This window comes from Gossypium hirsutum, chromosome D06 (assembly GCF_007990345.1).
Source record: "Gossypium hirsutum isolate 1008001.06 chromosome D06, Gossypium_hirsutum_v2.1, whole genome shotgun sequence".
Classification (NCBI taxonomy): domain Eukaryota; kingdom Viridiplantae; phylum Streptophyta; class Magnoliopsida; order Malvales; family Malvaceae; genus Gossypium; species Gossypium hirsutum.
The window spans coordinates 29155004-29163145 of NC_053442.1; the positions used below are offsets into that span (position 1 = coordinate 29155004).

The 8142-nt window shown below is 33.6% G+C and overlaps 1 non-coding gene across 1 annotated transcript; it reads right to left on the reverse strand.

The window, feature by feature from the left end:
• Positions 1 to 7475: 7475 nt before the first annotated feature.
• Positions 7476 to 7581, reverse strand: LOC121218928 (small nucleolar RNA R71). Its single transcript, XR_005915410.1, has one exon. It is a non-coding gene; the product is annotated as a small nucleolar RNA R71 (small nucleolar RNA).
• Positions 7582 to 8142: the final 561 nt, after the last annotated feature.

Genomic DNA, 8142 nt, shown 5'->3' on the forward strand with positions numbered 1-8142 from the left:
AAATTTAATAATTTCCATACTAAACAAGATCCCTTTTTATGCACACACAATTCCATTAAATAAGCACAACCATAAAGACTCTCCAAGTGTTATGCATAGTGACACGTTTCATTCCTAAGGTTTGACATGTTACGGGTACTTATCCCATTAACCACGGTTAATAATCGAACAATTAACCTTGTAACAAATAAACTCACCTTTGCATGTTCTCGCGCGAGCAAGCTTGCCAAACGCAAAGTGGGAGTCCGCAAGATGGCGAAACTCTAAGAAACAGTTCGCCAGATGGCTCGCCAAAATAAATTCTGCCTTTCCTTGCCAATTGGGTGGGCTAACACAAATTCCTACTAAGTGGAAACACAAAAATTTGTGTTTTTACATGCCATTTTTAACTTAAAATCATGCTATTTCAGTTAAATTCTTGTCGAAAAATAATTAAATATTATAAAATAATTAAATTATGTTAAAAATATGAACATGAAGAATTTTAATTAATTTTATAGTTAATTTTGATTAATTTTGACTATTTTCGATAGATTCGCACAAAGGGTGAAAATTAGCTCGGCAGACAATGCTCGAAGAATAAAATCGAGAAACAATTTAAAGCATCGAAGCAAATTTATTTCCAGCCTAAGATGGTCCAAAAATGTGTGTTAATTCATAATATAATTAATTTTAATTTATTCCCAATTTAATTTGGGCTAAATAAATTATTATTAATTAATTATGGGAAAAAAGGGTCCAGTTGAACCGCATTGGTTGAACCGAATCTAGTGAACTGAACCAACCACCAATTGGGCTGCCTAGAACCGTCCATATGCTGACCCAAATCAGAATTTTAGTTGACTAAATAAGCTTGCAAAAAATCCCTTGAAGAACTTTCAACCTTGCATTCAAACCCTTCCAAAAAATGTGGCTTTATGGATTTGCCCCAGGCTATTTTTAGCAAAGTTGAATCTCTCAACTTTGCCATGTGTGTGGCCAGCCAAGGGGGATCTCTTTGGCTGATGGAATTTTCTATTTTTAGCAGCCACAATCAGCTATAAAATCCACCCCTTGCTGATCATTCAACTCATCCCTCACACTCTCATTCTCTCTTCTCCTCTCTCACTTTCTCTCAACTTTTCCTTCCCATTTTCCCTTTTGATCAAGTGTTGATTTCTTCTCTTGGGAAAGAGGTCCTCACCAGCCATTGTTGAGTAGCAATTAAAGTGTTCATAAGCCACCTTGATAGTTGAGGATAACGGAGAACGAGGAATGGAGAAATCAGTCAAGCCACGGAGAAACACCGGATTTGCTTATTGTTCCCTATCTCTTTAAATTTCGTTTTTGTTTTGACAAACATGTTTATGGATATTTATGCTATTTAAATGGTTATTTTAATCAATCTAGCTTGAATTTAATCCGTGTTGGGTTGATTATATTTTTCCTGCTTGAATTATTAAAATTGTGTTTGTGTTGTTATAGGCCTCGGTAAGATGCTTGATTAAGTAAAATCATGTCTAAGTTATTCTTGCAATATTAATTGTTAGATAACTAATGAATTAATTATTAAATCATATTGAAATTGTAATTAGTCGACATAATACTCGATCAGTGCATGTTTATTCTTCTAAAGTAGCTGAAGTTAATTTAGCATTGTATTTGACGATACGTATGCCTTGCATAACTTGCAAGATTATTGTGATTAAAATGTTTCAAGGTAGATACTTTGTTACCTCACATAGTCTTTTATATGCTTGTGAAGATTGATTAATCGCTTGGATTGACATTGAAAAATTTTCAAGAGATTGATTAATTTAATAAGTATGCATGAGCAGTAGTTAGCAAATTATCGAGTTGTCGTGAATTTGTTCGTAGCAGTATAATCATAAGTTTAATAATTCTAAGGTAAAGGAATAGAATTAATCCAAAATAATTATATCATCTTGATTAAACCTTATTTGAAATCGTGCATTAGAACCTTTTTATTTTAAAATTCTTTTACTTAGTTTTCAACCATTAATTTTTAATCATCTTTAAACCAATATATTTTCCATCACCAAAGTGTTTTAACATTAATTTCATAAATATTCTTTTTTACAGTCCCTGTGGGTACGATAACTCGTCATTTACTTGTTGCGATTGTGTACACTTTCACATTTCCGTTGTTCCACTAAGTCCACTTGGTCACCCACCTAATTTACAATTTCGAGAATTTGGTGTGTGATAGACAATGATTCCATCAATACTAAACTCTCTTCAACCCAAACCAAAACATTAACTCGCCTATTCATTAACATTATGGACGCCCTTACCTAACCCTTGAATATCCTAAACACTCCCTCGTTTACCTCTGTCACTGTGGCCTCTCCTTCAATAATCAATACCCCATCATCTCCTGATACCCCCACAAGATCCCAAAGATGACCTTTTAAAACAAATCCTCTTTTTTTTGGCCTCCCAACCTTAGCTCGCTACTGTGCCTACTCCTCCAAATCAAGCTTCCCAGCAGCAACTTCCTAGTTCCCAACATCATGTTACTAAGATGCAATAAATCTCAAGGAGAAGCAACTCTTGGCCCGACAACAACAATTTCAGGAGCAGCAGGAGCACTAGCATCAGCTAGACCTGCAAAATAGTCATAATGAGAACATAATTGCTCAATTTTGTGCAACTAAGGACAATACAAAAGATGCCTACTTCCCTATTTGATCTGTCACAATTTGTTGTGGCAAATTAAAGTCTTTTCGGTACTTAATGAGCTTGTTTTCAAATAGTTTTTTTTATTTTGTTATGTTTTCCATTTTTAGTAGTTTATGTTTAATTTTAGTAAAATAAGAGTTTTTATGCATATTTTGGTAATGTAATGACCTAATGGGCCAATACAGGCCCAGAAAATTACTCGTAATTTGATTTAGAGTGCAACACACTATTTTTAGGCCAAGAACATCAGGGACGATGCCAACGTCACGACACCAGCATGTGGTGTTGTAACACCGCAATTCAAAACCAAAGAAGTTCCCTGCAAAGTTAGTGTCATGACACCGGTTCTGTGGTGTCACGACACCAGAGTAATAGAAGGTAAAAATAAGCTAAGGGTATTTTTGTTTACACAACACATTTTATCCGGCCTTATGGCTTGTAATTGACCTAGTTCGGGTAGAAAACATTACCATACAGATTCATAATTAGGCTAAGTAAAGGAGGTTGTTTTAGAGACCCATTTTTAGAGTAGATTTTTAGGATTTAATAATAGTTTCAATTTATTTTTAATTTAGTCTTTTATTTGAAAAATATAATTTTTCTTTTTGTTTTGACTTGGATTCAATTTGGATCCAAGCTTTTGTTTATTCAGTTCTTTATAAAAAAATTTCGGTTTTCAATTGTAATAGACATTATCTTTGTAATTGTCAAAGAAATTTTGGCTTTCGTGCACAACTTGATATCAAAACAAATCAATTTCTCTGCTCTTAGGGAAAATTTACTTGAATATTTACTTTGCATGTCTAATTTTAATTTAGGGAAAATTGCATCTAAATCCATAAGTGGCTAATTTTTTTAGAGAGAATAATGACTGGATGTGGAAATAATTAATGAAAGAATTAAGGTTTGTTTTTGAATTAGTTGGGTTAAATTATGTGTGCTTAAACCCTAAAATTGATGACCTTAGGAAGTAATCTTGTAATGCCCCAATTCTGGCGGATTATAAGTTATGGTGCATAGTCTTAATATGGTCATTGCGGTAAAGTGGTATTCACCAAAATATTTTTTTAGATGAATAGGGTATGTATGCAAACCTTTTGGGCACTGTGATAGTAATCCACCACTAGGCTGATTTGTTGGTAAGTTAGAGTATTAACACTAAAGTATATGTCTGTTGGCGGTATCTAAGAAATTATATAACAATATATTTTCCAGTGAAAAAGGAATACGCACAATAAAAGTACACCTCAAAGTTTTGGATTAGGCATAAAGGAGCATACCAGGTGCACGAGAATGCTGTAGAAGGCTTAACTACCTTTAAGGCCACACCATAAGCATGTCACCACCAAGGTATAGTATGTTTAGTTATACGAGCACCGTTTTAGTTGGTTCTCATAACGAGAATGATTGGGAGTCAATAGGATTAACTAGACCCTCCCCATGTCTGGTTAGAAAGTAACAAAGATCTTCATTGGATTCTCTTCACATGTCTCAAATTTTTGGGAAAATTGAGATATTTAGGTTAGGTAAGTATCGCCACTTGTCAAAGTCTACAGTAAGGAGGATAAGGAGTTTATTTCTAATCAGGGAGAAGACTCTCAAGATGACATTTACTTTACTTTTACTTTATTTTTTGGTTCTTTTTTCTTTTAAAAGTGTTGCTATTTGAATCTTAAGGAACAAAAAAATAGTACTTCTTTCTCCTTCAAGATGAAGAAAAACTTTTGGATATTTATCAATGATCGCTCCATGTCAAGTAATGTTGGATTTCCCTGTTAGATGTTAGATCAAGAGTTCAAGCTGCTACCTGTGGTTGGCAGGTGAGTTTTTAAACTGGCTCTTGCGTGAAACTATTCATACCTTGATGTTTGTGGAACAAGTCGAAAGGTGATGTCGAAATCATGAAAGTTATAGTAGGCAAGGAAAGTAATTCCTAAAGGATATTTATGATTTAGTGAATATTGTTGAGAATAAAGTGTAAATCTAGTATAGTGTCCGATAAGTTCAAGCATGTGTTGAATGATGCATGAGTAATGCAAGGTAAAGCATGGTTGTACCTTAATGTTTGAAATGTATGTTATGAGATGTGTGTTATATTGGTTGCTTATTGTGGATTAAGAAGATTGAGCTTAGTTTGTTTCGATGTATAAAATGTCTGCAAGTAAATATGTTTTGATATCGATCTCCAGCATTTGTTGCTAACTCGAAGATACATGTGACACAAATTTAGTTTGGACTGGTAATCTGTTGTTGCTTTAAAGGTTTAGCCTAAACTGTTAACCTTACATGTATATTAAGCCATGAAAATGACACTTTCTAAAAAAGAACTAAAGAGAAATGCTTACCCAATGGGATTCTCTGCGTGTCCTAGGACAATGATCGGAAAACCTCACAAAACATGAGTTTAGGAAAATCTATATCATAAACTAGTTAGGAAAGAATAGCCTTGTGACAAACTCTGAAAGAATACCTTTTGTAGTGGCGAACTCTGAAAGAATAACCTTTGTGGCGAACTCTGAGAAAATAGCTTTAGTGGTGAATTATGAAGGGATAGCCTTTTGTGGCATACTCTAGATAGAATGCCCTTATGATGTGTCTTAATAGGACTCTTAATGAAGAACTTTGAATGATGTTCTTTGTGGCATATCACGATAGGACCTTTGTGGCGTATCGTAATGAATTTCCCTAGTGGAAAATTCTGTATGGCTCTTAAACAAAATCAGAGGAACTAGTAAGGACAAAATTTATCTGTGGAATATATGGTAAAGTGCTATACTAGACTAAGACTCGGTCGCTAATAATGAATTGACGAGATATAAAGAAGTAATGAGTTAATATTGAAAATGTATTCTGATCAAGGACATGAATCTATATGTTCAAAGGCAAGATTTCTGATTTGTGTACGTGTTTCGTCTTGAATCGAGATGAGGTGATGACAATGATTGAAGGATGTAAACGATGTAACGAAGATGTTTTGTTGAGAAAAGGAAATAGTCTCAGGGTAAGTTATAGTAATGGATAAGTGTAAAAGAATAGAACTTGAGGAAGCATTCGCCATAGATAAGGTTGAAGGTTAAAGATAATAAACCCGTCTATATAAATTATCAATTGAAATGTGCAAATGTGACTCAGGTAAATGATGTTCTCCTCACTAAGTTCTTATAAAATTATTTGTTTTTGTTATGCTACAGGTGGGTTGATGTGAGTCTACAGTTGGAGGGATGATGCCAGAACTATGCCAAGAAGTGGCGTATTGGGCTATTATGCTTACAGAGCGAGTTTGGTGGCGTGTCCAAATACTGAAATGTTACTTAGAGATCCATACTTTGGGGTATCTATAACTGATTAGGATTTCGATTTAAACATTATTGTAAATTAATTACCACATGTTGTAATTGTATATACTTATGTAATTTAATTTGAAAATTTTTAATTAAGTAAGTTGTAATTATCTGTAAAATTGTGTAAGTAGATTAAACTTGTGTTTGTATTTGTGTGGTAATACCCAAGATCTAAATCTGATTAATCGGATCGGGTTGAGGGTATTTCAAATCTAGGTAAACGAGGTCGAGAGAATAGTTTAACAAGTACCTTATAATTTATCCTAGTTCAAACGACGAGGTTGAGAGATAAGGTTTTTTTTAATTAATCAATTAGTTTGAGGTTGAGAGGTAATTATTGGTTAGTTATTAGCTAATTCAATAAAACCCGAGTTCTGAAGTTAATTATGAACATTGACGTGAGTTAATCTTTTACTTGTTTATTTGAATTAATTTTGATTGTTAATTTGTCTACTTTAATTTTATTTATTTTAGGCTATTTTTCTTTAATTTTATTTTTTTGCACTATAATTTTAGATTATTACTGTTTAACCTTGTTAATGTGGAAAATTAAATTTTAGTTTAATTCAACCTCCCTTGGGTATGGTCCTCGAAATACTTCTCGGAGTGTTTCATTGTAACACTTTACTATATTACAATTTGACCTCTATACTTGCAGACATCGTTGCTTTATTCGATATATTTTTTTCAATATTTTCAGCTGAAATGTTCACACGTCTGGCGACGTCAAGTTGGTGCCCTTTCTGGGGAGGTTTCAGCATTAAATTGAATTTTTATTTTCTACAATTAATAGGATAAATAAGAATATTTTGAATTATAGATATATATTTTTTATTTCGTGTTATTTTACTATGATTCAGGTTATTAATTTTAGTTTTATTTCCTCTTATTTTAGTGTATGACTCAAAGTGGAACCATCTTAATCGAGCTAAATCTAAACCAGAATGATTTCTGAGACGAACCCGTCAACAAATACAAAAGAACCAACATGTGGTAGCTAATTTACCTTGGGAAAATCCTTTGTTTGACAACCCACTTGAACCACCAGCACAAATCCAAAGTGAACCATTGATGGCTCGACCAGAAATGACATTGTGTGAATATGCACTACTCATTTTAGATGTGGTCCGAGGCAGAATCAAGAGGCCAACAAATAACACCAATAATTTTGAAATCAAGATGACTACCATACAAATGATTCAAAACACTTTGTAGTTCCAAGGAAATATGATGGAGGATACTAATCAGCACTTAACATGATTCCTTCAATTTTGTAACATGTTTAAGTATAATGGGGTCATCGATGACGCTATTCGTATTTGGTTGTTCCCTTTTTCATTATGTGATACCGCGTATAATTGGCTTAATTCGCAGGACCCAGGTTCCATTACTACATGGGACAACTAGCAAGAAAATTTTTATAGAAATTCTTTCCCATTAGTAGAACTATCCAGCTAAGGAATGACATCACCAATTTCAAGCAAATCAAGGGTGAGGACCTATACGAGGCATGGGAATGTTTTAAACTATCGCTAAGGAAATTCCCCCATCATGGAATGTAAGAGTGGCTACAATTACAAATATTTTACGATGGTTTAGATGGCAATTTGAGATTCAATTAGATGGCACATCTGAAGGGGTCTTCAAAAACAACACTTACAAGTGAGCCTGTCAATTAATCAACGACATGACTATGAACTCGTACGTGTGGCCCAATAAATGAATCTCATATAACATGAAGCCAACAACTATTAAAGTTGTTAATGGAAAACAAATTAGTTTGAAATGTCTGAGTGGCAAATTTATTTGTGTTAAAGTAGATGGAGTTGAATGTACTACAATTGTGATTTCGGCATTGTCAGCTCATAAGTTGATTAGGAAAGGGTGCGGAACTTATTTAACTTATATTCTCGATTCGAAAGTGGCAGAATAAAAAATCAATCAAGTACCGATAGTTAAAGAGTATGCTAATGTTTTTCCCAATGAATTACCTAGGTTACCACTGAATAGAGAAATTGAATTTGTAATTGAACTTGTATTGGGAATAGCTCCAATTTCAATAGCTCCTTACAAAATGGCTCCTACTAAATTGAAAGATTTGAAAGTACAGTTGTAATAA